Source organism: Sphaerodactylus townsendi, linkage group LG13 (assembly GCF_021028975.2).
Source record: "Sphaerodactylus townsendi isolate TG3544 linkage group LG13, MPM_Stown_v2.3, whole genome shotgun sequence".
NCBI classification, from domain to species: Eukaryota; Metazoa; Chordata; class Lepidosauria; order Squamata; family Sphaerodactylidae; genus Sphaerodactylus; species Sphaerodactylus townsendi.
The window spans coordinates 50,513,860-50,530,191 of record NC_059437.1 but is presented as its reverse complement, the minus strand read 5'-3'; the positions used below and the strand labels follow the sequence as shown (position 1 = coordinate 50,530,191).

General features: G+C 45.7%; 1 protein-coding gene across 1 annotated transcript in view; it reads right to left on the bottom strand.

Annotated features, from left to right (window-relative positions):
* Nucleotides 1–16,332, bottom strand: part of LOC125442489 (transmembrane protein 132D-like) — a 383,280-nt gene that overhangs the window by 237,811 nt on the left and 129,137 nt on the right. The window lies entirely within an intron of this gene.

Sequence of the window (16,332 nt, the reverse complement as noted above, 5' to 3'; positions counted from 1 at the left end):
TGTGGGGATGTGATGGGTTGTTCCCAGGGGCTGAGTGTAGTTGGTTGCAGAACTAAGATAGGCCTCAGAGAGCTGGACGAGGTCGAGGGTCACCTGGTCTCACAACCTGGCTTCCTGGATGACTTTGAGCTAACCAGACTCCCTACGCAGTGGCGTAGGAAGTTAAGAGCTCGTGTATCTAATCTGGAGGAACCGGGTTTGATTCCCAGCTCTGCCGCCTGAGCTGTGGAGGCTTCTCTGGGGAATTCAGATTAGCTGTACACTCCCACACACGCCAGCTGGGTGACCTTGGGCTGGTCACAGCTTCTCGGAGCTCTCTCAGCCCCACCCACCTCACAGGGTGTTTGTTGTGAGGGGAGAAGGGCAAGGAGATTGTCAGCCCCTTTGAGTCTCCTTCAGGAGAGAAAGGGGGGATATAAATCCAAACTCTTCTTCTTCTTCTTTCAGCTGCACCTACTTCACAGGGTTGTTGTGCTAAAGTGCAGGAGGGGAAATCTTGCATGTTGCCTGAGTTCCTTGGAGGAAGGCTAGGATAAAAAGGCACCTGGTAAAAACATTTAGGGAAGAGCGGCAGTTGCTTCCACACGATTCACATTATTCCTGCTCTCCTCCTTTTTTACAAAAGATATCGCAGAAACACAAAGGCTGGCAAGCCTTTCACTTTTGCTACAAAGAAGGAGAGAGAATATGCAGATGATGGGCAGTTCCAAAATAAATATTTTTCCCCCTCAGCACTCCCTGTGATGTTTATTAAACTGGATAACTGCTTGGGTGGAAATGAAAATAACAATATAAAATATTCACATGCAGCGTGGGCCCCTCTGAGATTTTCTTTTGTTACCTGCTTGTTCACTGAGTGGGCACATGTCTTGATGGAAGGGAAGGGGAGAGCAGAAACTGAACATGGAAAATCCTAGGGGGGTACCCAATGATAAGCAACTAACTTCACGCAACGTGTGATGGGTTGTTTGAAATATGCTACTCCCTGGGAGTGGTGATGGCCACTAACCTGGATAGCTTTAAAGGAGACTTGGACAGATTCAGTGGAGAGAGGAGTCTGAGTTACTGGCTACCAATCTCCAGTCCTCTGCTAGATCTGAGATTGCAAATGCCTTAACAGTCCAGGTGCTCAGGAGCAACAGCCGCAGAAGGCCATTGCTTTCACATCCTGCATGTGAGCTCTCAAAGGCACCTGGTGGGCCACTGCGAGTAGCAGAGAGCTGGACTAGATGGACTCTGGTCTGATCCAGCTGGCTTGTTCTTATGTTCTTATGTTCTTAAAGTTGGCTTGCATTCCCTGCAGGGCTGCCTGTCCCCCAGTGGGGGTGGAGAGACCCCCAACCCCAGAGCCCTTCGGGGACGGGGCGGTATAGAAGTCCAAAGTATAAATAAATAAATAAATAAAACTCCTACTTCTTGGCATGGAAGGGGAAAGAATTGGGGGAAAAAATTAAAATGGGCACGGGGCTGATGGCATAATTTCACCAAGTCCAGGGTACATATAAAACCTTGTGAAGCTGGAAAGAAAACATTCTGGGCTAAAAACTTTGGGCCCCTTCCACACATGCAGAATAATGTACTCCCAATCCACTTTCAATGAACTTTGAAGCTGGATTTTACTGTGGGGAATGGCAAAATCCGCTTGTGAAAGTGGATTGGATGTGCATTATTCTGCACGTGCGATGCAGAGCCCCTCAAAACATTTTATTTTGGTTGTGCAGAAAGGGCCAAAGACCCAGCCCTTAGCGGAAGCTTCCTGTTGTGTCCCTGCATGAATCACCGCCATGGGTTTGCCTCGTTCAAGTCAACAGGCACACTCAGATCAGTAACTCACGCAGGAACACATGATGGTGAGCGCCAAGGTCAGTCAACAGCTGTCGGAGGAGAAGGAGAAAAACTTGTTTGGCTGTTTGAGCAGGGCAGGTGTCCTTCAACTTTGAAAGAGACACATTTGGGAGCATTCTTCCAGCCTGACATTTAGTTCCACCCAAGATGTCATTTTCTGTGGCACGGTCAAGGATGCCGACGGGGGTGGCCGGAGAGTGACGGAGGCGCTAAGATGGTCCAACTGAGAATCGGCAAACTGCAACCTGTCAAGCGAAGCACTCCGAGTTCCATCAGTCCTGATTTCAAGTCTTTTTCAAAAATTGCTCATTTCACAGACTCATCTGCAGTGACAGGACCTGTCAAAACGCCACGCTGTCAGAGGTAATAGCGAATGAAACATTTTAAGGGGGGGGGCAAGTAGCCAAGACTAGAGGGCTGGCTTATACTTTGCGTTGCTCTCTGCAGTGATTTCTTCCCCCTGTGGGGCGAGCTGGCTGCACACAACAAGTCACTGAGCAGACAGGGTGTTTCTTAGCATGCAGCTGGAACTGATTTCTTACTGCGGGGATGCAGCGGGTGTCTCCACTTCATGTTGGGGCTTTAATGAGCGAATGCTTCACAAGATGCAAACATTCCAAATTCTTCGAAAAGCAGCACATTGGAGAGGCGGATTCTTACTTGGTTGTCCCTGATCAGCTAGAGTTCTACATGCAGGGTTTTTGTACCAAGGAGTGTTTGATCTCCATGCGATCCTCCACCACCAATTGCAGATAGGAGGACACCACTTCAGTGAGGTCTGACAGTGTGGTAAATACAAGACGAACCGCATGGGACATGCTAGAATCAGAGAGTGTCTTCCCAGATGGTGAGAAGTAACTCCAATATGTCCTTCTGAACTGGAATTCATGAGCCATACCATGAAACCAATGAATCTGGGAAGAACCGCAAGTTCCAAAGAGACTGGGGCCCCTTCCGCACATGCAGAATAAAACATTTTCAATCCACTTTCACAATTGTTTGTAAGTGGATTTTGCTATTCCGCAAAGTTCCAAAGTGCTTTAAAAGTGGATTGAAAGTGCATTATTCTGCATGTGCGGAAGGGGTCCTTGTCTAGCGAGCTTCATAGGCTTACCCCCAAACTGGGTGTCCAGGCATGGTCCACAAGGGCCCCTTCCGAACATGCAAAATAATGTGTTTTCAAACCACTTTCACAACTGTTTGCAAGTGGATTTTGCTATTCCACACAGCTTCAAAGAGCACTGAAAGCAGTTTTGAAAGTGCATTATTCTGCGTGTGCGGAATAAGCCATAGAGACTGGGAATTTTCAGGGACAGGATGTGAAGCCAGGAAGTGACCTCATCTCATTTTAGTTTCGGCACTCTGAACAACGGAGCATATTCAGACCTGGAGAGCAGTTGAGTAGTTACGGTGGACTGTATCTCCCCTCCCTGCTAAAAAAACCCACTCCTTTTCACTTTGTTTCTCTCTTGTTCCAGTTCTTTGTATTATTTCTTTGTTTGGGCAACTTGTTTCCCGAAACCACATAGTATGCCTTGATCAACATTCTTTGCGTACCGGTAAATCAGAGCTTCGCCAATATGTGTTTCATTAGGAAACCAAATAGCGGCACACACCATCTCAAAATCCAATAGCGGTAGAAAACGAAACCGCTGAGCAAGGCGGGCATGAAAGAAACCTGGATGAGCAGCAACCTCTTTGCCCCCACAGAACGGAGGCCTGGCTTTCCAGCTGCTCAGGCAAAAGGACAGCTTTTCTCAGGGAATTCTTAACAATGGTTTCTTGCAATTGCGGATGTGGGAGGGGGAGAAAATATCATCCACAGCTGCAGCTTGGAAGCCCAAACCTCAGGGGCCGATTGATCAATCTGGAAACACAAGGGAGGTTTGGGAAGGCCTCAGATCTCAAAGGGATTGGGAATGAACATACTCAAGGAGATGCCGGGCTCTGGAGGATTTTGATTGCATTTTCCAGAGCAGGATACTGCTCAGGTGAGAAGATGCATCTGCTTCAAGCAGAAGGGGGTAGGTGAGACGCACATGCAACCACCAGGAAGTAGCCAGTATTGTCCCCAGACAAACGGTGCCCTGGGTGGTACAGTCTTTGGGTACCCCCTCTGGCTCTGGAAAGCCAGCATGGTGTAGTGGTTAAGAGCAGGTGCACTCTAATCTGGAGAACCAGGTTTGATTTCCCACTCTACCGCTTGAGCTATGGAGGGTTATCTGGGGAACCAGATTAGCTTGTGTACTCCAACACATGCCAGCTGGGTGACCTTGGGCTAGTCATAAATCTTTGGAGCTCTCTTAGCCCCACCTGCCTCACAGGGTGCTTGTTGTGGAAGAAGGGAAAGGAGATTGTAAACTCCTTTGAGTCTCCTTGCAGGAGAGAAAGGGGGGAATGGGATACAAATCCAAACTCCTCCTCCTCCTCCTCCTCCTCCTCCTCCTCCTCCTTCTTCTTCTTCTTCCGTCTTAGATCAGCATTCCAATACCTTAGGGTCCCCCCCCCCATTTGTGGCCTGTTTTACAACTGCAGTGTACGACCTGCACGCACAATTTATTCTTATTGTATTAGGTGATAAATTTGCATGCCAGGACCTGTATTTATTCATGCCATATACAAACAAATGAAAAAGCAAATTTCGCTCGCCTTGGGAACTTTCCAGGCTAAGTGATGTTCATTTATATTTATGGGATCTATAGTCTCGTAATCACATTCCATTTGCGAAAGGGGCACAGGGGTTCTGACTTGCCCGACATTGGGGGTGGGGGTGGGGGTAATAGCAATAACACAGCTGTGGCCGGGCAGCTCTGGGCTGAAAGTTTGAGTAGTGAAAACAAACTGTTTGAACTCTTTGTCCCTGTTGCCAACGGGGGGAGGGGGGGAAAGAGCAGCAGTGGCGTAGGAGGTTAAGAGCTCATGTATCTAATCTGGAGGAACCGGGTTTGATTCCCAGCTCTGCCGCCTGAGCTGTGGAGGTGTGGTTACAGAGGCTTAACTGGGGAATTCAGATTAGCCTGTACACTCCCACCTGTACATGCCAGCTGGGTGACCTTGGGCTTCTCGGAGCTCTCTCAGTCCCACCTACCTCACAGGGTGTTTGTTGTGAGGGGGGAAGGGCAAGAAGATTGTAAGCCCCTTTGAGTCTCCTGCAGGAGAGAAAGGGGGGATATAAATCCAAACTTCTCCTCCTCCTCCTCCTCCTCCTCCTCCTCCCCCTCCCCCTCCCCCTCCCTCTCCCCTCCCTCTCCTTCTCCTTCTCCTTCTTCACCTGCCCCTTAAAACTGCCCATGAAACCAGTTTCTAACGCTCCAAAGCTCCAAGTGAAAACCGAGTAGCTTTTCCAACCTCGCCAATCTCTTCTTCACACAGAAGAAGAAAAGTCTGAATTTATACCCTGCTTTTCCCCACCATAAGAAGTCCCAAAGCGGCTTACAAACTGCTTTCCCTTCCTCTCTCCACTACAGACGCCTTGTGAGGTAGGTGGGGCTCAAAGAACTCTCCAAGAACTGTGACTAGCCCCAGGTCACCCAGCAGGAATGTAGGAGTGGGGAAACACATCTGGTGCACCAGATAACAGTCTGGACAAGCATGGGGCAGGGGTGTTCACCCGCCACTGAAGAAAAACAAATTAAAATTGCAACCTCACACATTGACTAGCTAGTCAGTAAATTCCACCAAATTCAGTGGGCTTCTTCCAAACTGCATTCCACACCAAGGACTGCATTTCATAGCACTATCTTTACTGCAGACTGCGCTTCTCTTTTACAATTTATCACTGCCTAGAAACCCCTTTAAGAAGATGCAGGTCTCTGGACTATTCCTCCTCAAAGTGACATCTTTAATCTTTAAGCTCACACCTATTACATCACCATAAATTGGAACCTATTCCTCTCACCGCCTTTAACAGGGTGCCTTTTTTTTTGCGGTCGTCTGCAGTTTTCTACATATTTCCCCTAAATAGAGAGTTCTTGTCTTCTCTGGCGATTATATATAGCAGGCATATATACTACGAGAGAATCCACAGCGCAGGGGGGAGGGGGAAGCCATATTTACCTTGATGTACGACACAGGCCTATGTTTATGAAACATTTTAATGAACACGGGGAAGCAACATAATATGATTATCGGTGCCATTAAGTTTTTATTTATGAAGAATGAATTGCCAAGCCCAGAAACGGGTGCTTGGTTCGGGGGGTGCGGCGCTCCTGAGACGCATGCTAGAATTTAGCAGCAGCTGCAACAGGTCACTGAAAGGGGGCTGTAACTCACCGTGTTTCTTCTGCTCATAGCAAGACGTTAAATAATTCAAAAGCAAGGTTCGGAAATCAGAAGGACAGGGTGCGAGCCATGCCAGCAGTAAAAATAAACGATAGTAAGGGTAAATCAACCTGATGCCGAGAGGCACATTTCCTTTGGCCAAGCCTCCCAGCTGCTAAAAGCCATGCTCTTTAATGTTTGCATAGAAAAGCTTCTCTAAGGGCAACGGGGCATGTTACAGAAGAAGAGTTTGGATTTATACCTCGCTTTTCTCAACCACAAGGAGTCTCAAAGCAGCTTACAACTCCTGGGAGCAGCAGTGGCGTAGTGGCTAAGAGCAGGTGCACTCTGATCTGGAGGAACCGGGTTTGATTCCCAGCTCTGCCACTTGAGCTGTGGAGGCTTATCTGGGGAATTCAGATTAGGCTGTTCACTCCCACACACGCCAGCTGGCTGACCTTGGGCTAGTCACAGCTTTTCGGAACTCTCTCACCCACCCACCTCACAGGGTGTTTGTTGTGAGGGGGGAAGGGCAAGGAGATTGTAAGCCCCTTTGAGTCTCCTTACAGGAGAGAAAGGGGGGATATAAATTCAAACTCTTCTTCTTCTTCTTCTTCTTCTTCTTCTTCTTCTTCTTCTTCTTCTTCTTCTTCTTCTTCTTTCTCTTCCTCTCCCCACAACAGCCAGAGGAGGAAGAAAAAGAAGAGGAGGAGAGTTTTCATTTGTAACCCCTCTTTCTCTCCTGTAAAGAGACTCAAAGGGGCTTACAAACTCCTTTCCCTTCCTCTCCCTACAACAGATACCTTAAGAGACAGGTGAGGCTGTGAGAGTTCTGAGAGAACTATGGCTAGTCTAAGGTCACCCAGCAGATGCCATGTGGAGGAGTGGGGAAACAAATCCAGTTCACCAGATGAGAGTCCACCGCTCTTAACTACTGCACCAGGTTGCTCTCTATAGACTACAGAGCAAAATGGCATCCGTACACAGGCAATTTCTATCACCCTTCTGGATGAGTAAAAGAAAGTACTCCTTCACCAGGCATATTTAAGATTCTACTGAGTCACTTCCCTCCCATAATATTTAAGCTTATTTAGTTCACTGACACCTTATGGCTGATGGCCACTGACATCAGCTACTTTAAAGGAGGGTTTGAGAAATTCAGAGAGGATCGGCTGATTAATGGGTGTTCCCATGGAACGCATGAAATGCCTCATCTGGGAGGCTCTGAGAGCTACGGACAGCAACATCAGAGGATCCTGGCCTCATTCGAGAGCCAGCGTGGCGTAGTGGTTAAGAGCAGGTGCACTCTAATCTGGAGAACTGGGTTTGATTCCCCCGCTCTGCCACTTGCGCTGTGGAGACTGATCTGGGGAACTAGATTAGCTTGTGCACTCCAACACATGCCAGCTGGGTGACCTTGGGCTAGTCATAAATCTTTGGAGCTCTCTTAGCCCCACCTGCCTCACAGGGTGTTTGTTGTGAGGGCGGAAGAAAGAGGAGATTGTAGGCACCTTTGAGTCTACTTACAGGAGAGAAAAGGGGATATGAATCCAATTCTCCTCCTCCTCCTCCTCCTCCTCCTCCTCCTTCATCAATCCTGCCTTGGGTTTGGCTCTGCCTGGGTACAACAAGTGAGTTGTTGTTTCTCCTTCTCCTTCTCCTTCTCCTCCTGCTGCTGCTGCTGCTGCTGCTGCTTCTTCTTCTTCTTCTTCTTCTGCTTCTGCTTCTGCTTCTGCTTCTTCTTCTGCTTCTTCTTCTTCTTCTTCTTCTTCTTCTTCTTCTTCTTCTTCTTCTTCAATCCTGCCTTGGGTTTGGCCCTGCCTGGGTACAACAAGTGAGTTTCTCAGAGATGCTCCACATAGCTAGTTTCCTCCCTGGTTTCTCTGACTCTTAGTTCCCAGCCTGCTTGCCTGCTTGAACTCCTGGGCTACTTGACCACACCTGTGCCTGCCGTGTCTTTGGAATGCCTGACAATGCCTGTACCTCCCTTGACCTTGGGCTGCTCCACCAATCTTGAGCTTGCTGCCCACCCTGACTTTGGACTGCCTGCCACATTGTCGCTAATGCCTGCCAGCCGCACACCAGCAAGGCATAAGGGCTGTGTGGAATCCATCCCCCAATTGGCTCTTCTGTCATTTTTTTGCTGGCGGGGGGGCCCCTTTCACCTCTCGGAGCCCGACAGAGAAAACAAACAACGCTGCCAGTCCAGAAGGCTGTCCCAGCCCTACAATAAGTCAGCCATTGAAAACTTCAAATGCTACTTGACAGATGGGCTTAATTAGCTATTCGGGATACAAAGTCATAATATTTGCAGTTAATATTCACTCTAAAACACCCTGCTGCCTGTGATAATATTTGTATGTTAATCCTGTTACGATAAAGGCTTCGGTCCCAGAGCCTCTCCAAACAGAAAGAGTGATACGTTTCAAAATCCCGATAAAGCGAACGCTCAGCCTCCCCGCCCGTTTGTCACTGGCGCGAGTGCCTCTTTAATCCATGAAATTACACCTGTCACAGCGAGTTAGCTTTATTAACACTGTTTCCCGATCCATGGAGAAACTATCAGAACACACAAAAGCGTAGAACCTGCAGTTAATTAACGTTGTCACCTTGGCACCCGTGTGCTTGAAGTTTTAATATATTTTTTAAAAGAATAATTAAATGAGATGCAAATGTGTGGAGCAGGTAGCAACCTGGAAAATGGGCAGGCTCCAGGAGCAAACTAGCTGCTTTCGGTGTTTTAACTGCATTATGTCTTTTAACTGAGATTAAAACTGCAGACACAGATTGCCTTCGGATCAATTCCTGGTGGTTTGAATGATCCCACCCATCAATGAACAGCAAAACAGAGTCAAGTTGAATGTGAAACGAGCACACCAGTTGAATAATTTAATCTGCCATTATCTTTCGTAATTAGCAACAGGCAAATTCCTGCAAAGACAAATTTTAGAATGTAAGTTTATGGGAACAGTAATCATTTACGTGGATGGTCTTAAGTGAACATTAAGAGTCGTAGCATTGGTAGAATTTCTTAGATGCGTCCTTTTACTAGCCAATGTGAGCCAAGTACCCCCTCTACCCAATCAATGCAGGATTGAATCCTGCAAGAAAAATCTGCGAAGGAGAACAAGAAGAGGAGAAGGAGGGGGAGTTTGGATTTATACCCCACCTTTTTCTCCTGTAAGGAGACTCAAGGCAGCTTACAAGCCTCTTTTCCTTCCTCTCCTCGCAACAGGCACCTTGTGAGGTAGGCAGGGCTGAGAGAGTCCTGAAGAACTGTGACTAACCCAAGGTCACCCAGCAGGAATATAGGAATGCGGAAACACATGTAGTTCACCAGATAGGTCTCCGCCACTCAGGTGGAGGAGTGGGGCATCAAGACTCTATTCAGTTTAGTGCACAGGTGTCAAACTCGCAGCCAGAGGTGGGATCCAGCAGGTTCTCACCAGTTCCCGAGAGTGGGTTACTAATTGGGTCTGCTTTTCCATTAGAAATTCCATTAGGTCCAAAAATCATAAAGTCCTGTTGTTTCCTATGTGGTTGGTTAGCGAAGGTAGAAAACGGGATAATTCTCTCTATTGGGCTGTTTTAAAAACATGTTTTAGAAATATGGTAAAGCTCCTTGTTTAAGGAAAGTGTCCTTCTTTTGATTTCTAGAAACAAAATTAAGTATTTAAAAGTATTAAGTATTTGACAGGCAGTCAATTGGAGGAGAAGTAGTTGTTTCTGTTGGCAGTAGACGATAGGACTTGCTATAATGAGTTTAAATTATAGAACAGCTGGAAATTAGGAACCTTTTTTACAGTAAGAGTTTTTTACAGTAACAGAGAAATTATTAATGCCCCGCCCCCAGAATGCCCGGCCACGCCTTCGTCATGCCCCGCCCAGACCCACTGGCGCTACGCCACTGTTTGAATCCCACCACCATGGGAACCTGTTACTAAAATTTTTGGATCCCACCACTGCTTGCGGCCCTCCAGATGTTATGGACTACAGCTCCCATCATCTCCTGCCAGCATGATGTTGGCAGGGGATGATGGGAACTGTAGTCCAAAACATCTGGAGGGCCACAAGTTTCACACCTATGGTAGTGGGTTGCCAGTTAGGTTACCAGTCAAGAACCAAGCGACCATCAGAACTCCATTCACTTTAACAGGTTGCCAGTTGCGCTACCAGCCAAGAGCCAAGCGTCCAACCCAGTTGCGGACACTATCTCCCTTCTTCCACCCAGACGGGAGGCAAAATTTGAGCCCCAAATGAGCAGTACTCTTTTTAATGGGTCACAAGTGGCACAGGCCTACACCGAAATGACAGCGGGGCTCCTACGTAGCTTACAGTTAAAGCTGAGCCAAAGCTGCTCACAGCAATGCGGGGAAACGCTCTCATATTTTGCAGAAGAATGTTAAAATACATTATGTTAAAACATATCCTTATTCATTTAGATCACTCTCGGTGACATCACCTTGTAACTAAAGATTAGTTTTTTCATTTATATTTTTGTCAGCGGTTCCGGTTCTCCGGCTTTTGCTGCTGGCTTTGTAGATTGGTTTGGATTACGGTTGCCCGTTGCCTGGGTTTCTAACACGGTTGACATGCCATTTTTTTTCTTTCTTGCAAGCAGAACGTACGTTATCTCATGCCCAATATGGATAAAATTGTCTAATGCTGATTGATTAGCACACGGGGGACTTTGAAAAATGGCACGTTTCATGGGGGAGATCTGGAGCAAAAACCAAGACCGAAAGTCAAGTTCATTTGGGCTTTGGGGGTGGAAACAGCAAAAGAGGCAGACTTTGAATTCATCCTTCGTTGCAGCCAAATCTGATTGGCAACAAAAGGTGATGTCACCCTTTTCATGGCATGATTTTTGACAGGATCGCAACACGATCTATTTCATTAATCTGGGAAGGAAGTAAAGAACAGTCTTTGGAGTATAGACAACCAAAAAAAAAAAGTCCATGTCCACAAACAATAATATGGTGTTTGAAGCAAAATGGCTAGTTTTATCATTATTATTTTTTGTAATTTATTTGTTTGTATACAGTCCCTCCCCAGATGGGCTTGGGGTCATTTCTAACACTACAGCAATCGAATTTTAGCAATTTACAAATTCACTTTAAAAGTCACAATAATTTAAATCTCATCACAGTCATTAAAATCGCATCATGGTATATTTCCATCAATGGCACAGAGTTGCTTAATACTCCAGTGAGGGATGTGAACTGGAGAGGGCAAACATGAAAAGGAAAGGGAGAAAAGAAAAAGGGACGGAAAACAATCCCTAACATTTTCTATTTTTTTTCCATTGGAAAAGCCGACAGAGTGTTCAGACTATTACACCCTATGTACTTTGAGTGAGCAAAACATCAGATTAAAAAGTATGCCACTCAAGAAGAAGAAGAAGAAGAAGAAGAAGAAGAAGAAGAAGAAGAAGAAGAAGAAGAAGAAGAGGAGGAGGAGGAGGAGGAGGAGGAGGAGGAGTAGTTTGGATTTATATCCCCCTTTTTCTCCTGTAAGGAGACTGAAAGGGGCTTACAATCTCCTTTCCTCTCCCCCCCCCCCCCATGATGGTTACATGCATAATTCTCGGTCCACACAGAGGCAGGCAATGGCCAACCAGCTCCAAACTCTTCTTGCCTTGAAAACTTAACGGAATCACCAGAAGTCAACTGGGACTTGATGGCACTTTCTACCACCACCTCCACACACATAACGTCACGTCGCTCTAGGAATTGCTGGAAACTATGGATTTACCACTGATCCCTGCAGCAACATTATATCACTTCCAGTCTCACCTGGAAGTGATGTCATGCTTCATGCAGTGTCAGTACCCCTCCATATCCCCACCCCATCTCCTCCAAAGTGTCAGCCATTAATGCCCCCCTCCCATTGTGATTTGATATCAAATAGATTTTTTCCTATTCTTGAATTACACCAAAACATCACCAGGGAAAATGCTTCTTGCTTTGTATTTATTTGTTCTGAGCACTTGTGTTTCAAAGGACGTTAGAACCATTTCTTATTCATAGCTACACATGTTTATCACAGATACTTGTACCTAACATATGAAAGATGTGATGGGTTTTTTTTTTACAAAAACAACCCAAACATAGAAAATACACAAAGACCAAGAAAACACAGCCTTGTAAGTAGGCAGTAAAAGACAGGCAAATTGAAAAACAATTGATAAAGAAATGGAAGCAAACAAATTTACGGTTCTCTGCATGGCATACAGTGGAACCTCGGTTTTCATTGCCTTTGGTTTTCATCGGTTTCGGTTTTCATCGATTTTTTCAGTGAAAAATTTGTCTCAGTTTTCATCGATTTGCAGTAAGGTGCAGCGGTTTGTGGAGAAGAATCGCCCGGACAAAGCTGTTGCAGGCCGTGTCTGCAACTTGTTTAATGACAATGTCTTGCCCCATTTCAGACAAATCTTAAAGAGGCGTCAGAAACAGACCTCTTTGGACAGCTTTTTGGTGCGACATTGGTCCACTGGCTCTGAAGCTGGTCCTAGTGTTATTGTTTGTTACTGTTTTCAGCATTAAACACTATGTTTATTCACCAAAAATGTGTTTTTGGTATATTTTTTGGAGTGCCTAGAACGGATTAATTGGATTTACATGGATTCCTATGGAAAAATTTGCCTTGGTTTTCATCAGTTTCGGTTTTCATCGATTCTTTTTGGACGGATTACCAACAAAAATTGAGGTTTCACTGTACATTGGATCAGGAATGGACTCTGTGCATAACTGAAGCCATTATTTCCATTTGAGCGAAACCACTAATAGTACAATAACATTACAAGTCAGCAGCTGACAACTGGTGGGAGTCGGGTAAGAGGAGGGGGAAAAGACTTACAGGGTGCTTCTGTGTTTTCCCCAGAGTGACCTGATACCATCATAAATGATTGCCCCTTGATGGGTACCAGGTCATGCCAAGAGCCTCTACTGCTATATTCTCATACTCAGCACCCTGTCTGAGAAACATTGGTCTAGAATAAAGCACTCAAATTTGCTGCTGCTCTTCAGCTGTCATATTTGAAATCCAGGTGGTACAGTCCCCAAGTGAGAAGACTGTTTTATCTGAGAAAGTGGGATTCCTTCCTTCCTTCCTTCCTTCCTTCCTTCCTTCCTTCCTTCCTTCCTTCCTTCCTTCCTTCCTTCCTTCCTTCCTTCCTTCCTTCCTTCCTTCCTTCCTTCCTTCCTTCCTTCCTTCCTCTGTTTTAATGTTTTATTATTAAGACTTTAAGGAAATTCACACAAAGAAAGACCAAAAACCAAACAACCAAAAATACACAAAAATACAGAAAACACAAAAAAGACTTTAAAAGGGGCTTCCAGTCTTGTTGACGCCAAAGAAATAATTCATAGCCATTCTTACTACTAAAATCCACATCTTTATTATATCTATTCACTTGTTCTACTGCTCCTCAGAACCACAAACCATCAGTTCATCCTTTTTCTGTTTTACACAAAAAAAGTCAATCCGTTTTCCATTTGTGAATGAATTTAGAATGCAGTTCTTAATTCCCTGCAGAAAGTTCAAGATACAAACCGAAGACAATAATTAGCAAGGCATTCATATTTAAGCCTCTCCCATAATTTGAAGAGCTTAGTGAGAAGGCATTTTTTAAATACACACACACACACAGAGCTAGCAAAACAAATGTTTCCTCTTACTTTTCCATTTTCTTTAGGCAATAAAGATCGTCGGGGGGGGGAGGGGGCGGGGAGGCTGTTTGATATACAGCACATGTAACACAATAAGCAGAACATTATAAACCAACTTGAGCAGATAGTATCATTTTCTCTTGCCTTTTTTCCCCCCACGGGCGCATTCCAGCGTGTATTTTTAGAAAATATAATACACAATATTATTAAAGCAAAAGGAAGATCTGCAAAGAATAAAAGGGATAGAAAAGGGGAAAGAAACCATGCCTTCTGAGAAATGAAAGTTGAAAGCAATGGGTTGAAATCTTCCTTCTCGGAGAGGGGCTGCTGATTTAAGATTTTGATTTCCTGTGCCCTGAGCCATTCTGTTCTCCACGCAGTTTCCAAGGCCGGATCACAGCCAGCCTCCCTTACCAGATGAAATTTTCATAAGAACATAAGAACAAGCCAGCTGGATCAGACCAGAGTCCATCTAGTCCAGCTCTCTGCTACTCGCAGTGGCCCACCAGGTGCCATTGGGAGCTCACATGCAGGAGGTGAAAGCAATGGCCTTCTGCGGCTGTTGCTCCCGAGCACCTGGACTGTTAAGGCATTTGCAATCTCAGATCAAAGAGGATCAAGATTGGTAGCCATAAATCGACTTCTCCTCCATAAATCTGTCAAAGCCCCTTTGAAAGCTATCCAGGTTAGTGGCCATCAACACCTCCTGTGGCAGCATATTCCAAACACCAATCACACGTTGCGTGAAGAAGTGTTTCCTGTTATTAGACCTAATTCTTCCCCCCAACATTTTCAATGTATGCCCCCTGGTTCTATGACATCTTGGCTATGGGAGTTCAGCCCTTGAACACCTGGGTTCGGGTGCTTGGGAGATTCTTGGCAATGTAGAGACACAGCCCTGAGAAAGGTGAAATTTGGGGAGAGAATGGAGCACAGTGTGGATAGGATTCCACAGAATCTACTCCCTAGAGCTGCCATTTCCCCCCAGGGAAACGGATCTCCATTACTTGTAATACTGGGAGATCTCCAGCCACTGCTTGGAGGCTGGCTACCTAACCATGGCATAAGCGGTCCAGCCCCTGGCCTGAAGAAGTTGATCACCCATGCTTTAAGTTTTCATCCTTTCTTCCTTTAAGAATCTTGCTTTGTGTATAATTGTAGCAGCTCAAGTTTTTTTTTAAAAAAACTTATTACAAGTTAAATTTTAATCCCCATATCAGCAATGTCCCTTCTGTCACTCAAGAAGCTCTCAATTTTTAAATGGAAGCTACCCAGTTACTGATTAAAAACCTGTTTATTTGGAATAGAGTTGTGTCAGGGGATTGGGTCTAGTTGATTGAGATGCATTCCTAACTCAATGTAATTGCTACAAGATATACGTAACCATCCTGCTATATGTTATCACTGCCATCCTGGGACATTCTTTCCTTGATCTTTGTTTTATGGCTTCACATGCTGAGTAGATAACTAGGCTTTCCCCTGACACTTTGGTCTCATGGGAAATGGGATTGTTCCTGTTGTCCTGTGGGGGCAGGATGCCAGGTGACTCTGTCTCTATCACCAACCTTGGGGTGCCTTAGCTCCAAATTAACTCTTTTTCACATTCTTTAGGAAAATGGGAGGGGCGATTAACATCAGGATAAAGGGGTTAGCAAAAGCCAGATTCACCAGAATTTGCTTTGACAAGCTGGGTGCTTTGATGCCTATCAATAAATGCTGCTGATCAAAGACACAGAGTTAGTTTATTGCTTCAGGGTTCAAGTCCTAACAGGTTGCCCGCTCTGGGTTGGGAAATACCAGGAGAATTTGGGGGCGGAGCCTGAGGAGGGAGGAGTTTGAGGAGGAGAGGGGTTCAAATGGGGTAGAATGCCATCAATGCCCCCTTGCAAAGCAGCCATTTTCCCCAGGAGGTTCTGGCCTCTGGTGTCTAGAGATAAGTTGCTATCCCAAGAGACCTTTAGCCACCATTTGGAGGTGGGCAACCTTAATTTGAAAACAGTCTTAAGGTGGTTGAAACAGCTGTGCGGCAGTGCACCAAATGGGCCACTGATGTGTCCCAACAAAGTAATGCATAACCATTCAAAAAGCAACTAAAACCACAGACCATTAATCACCCATTGATGAAAGGCTCCATGTGACCAGGTGCCAGAATAGGTGAAGTTCAGAATCACAGAATCACAGAATCCCAACCTTCTTTTAGCCTCCAAACTCCTTTGGAACTCTGAGAAAGTGTGGTAGTTCTAGGCACAAAACGGGTGCAACAAGATGGCCCCCAAAGGAGGCGGAGCCAGCCACAATATGGCTGCCCCAGCTACTTGTCAGTGACACAGGGCAGATCCTAATGATGGGGTGGCAATTGTTGCCAAAACAAACACCTCTACAAATCTCCACGGCCAATCAAACGTCCAGAAACCTTGCTGAGCAAAAGTATCATCTGGCCATGGCATGTCCGCGTCCTAAAAACACAAGTAAATCACCAGTAAGTAGGCAAGATGGTGCCTGTGGACACACCCCAATCTATAGCACAAAAACAGTGCAGAAACAGGAAAAAAACAGA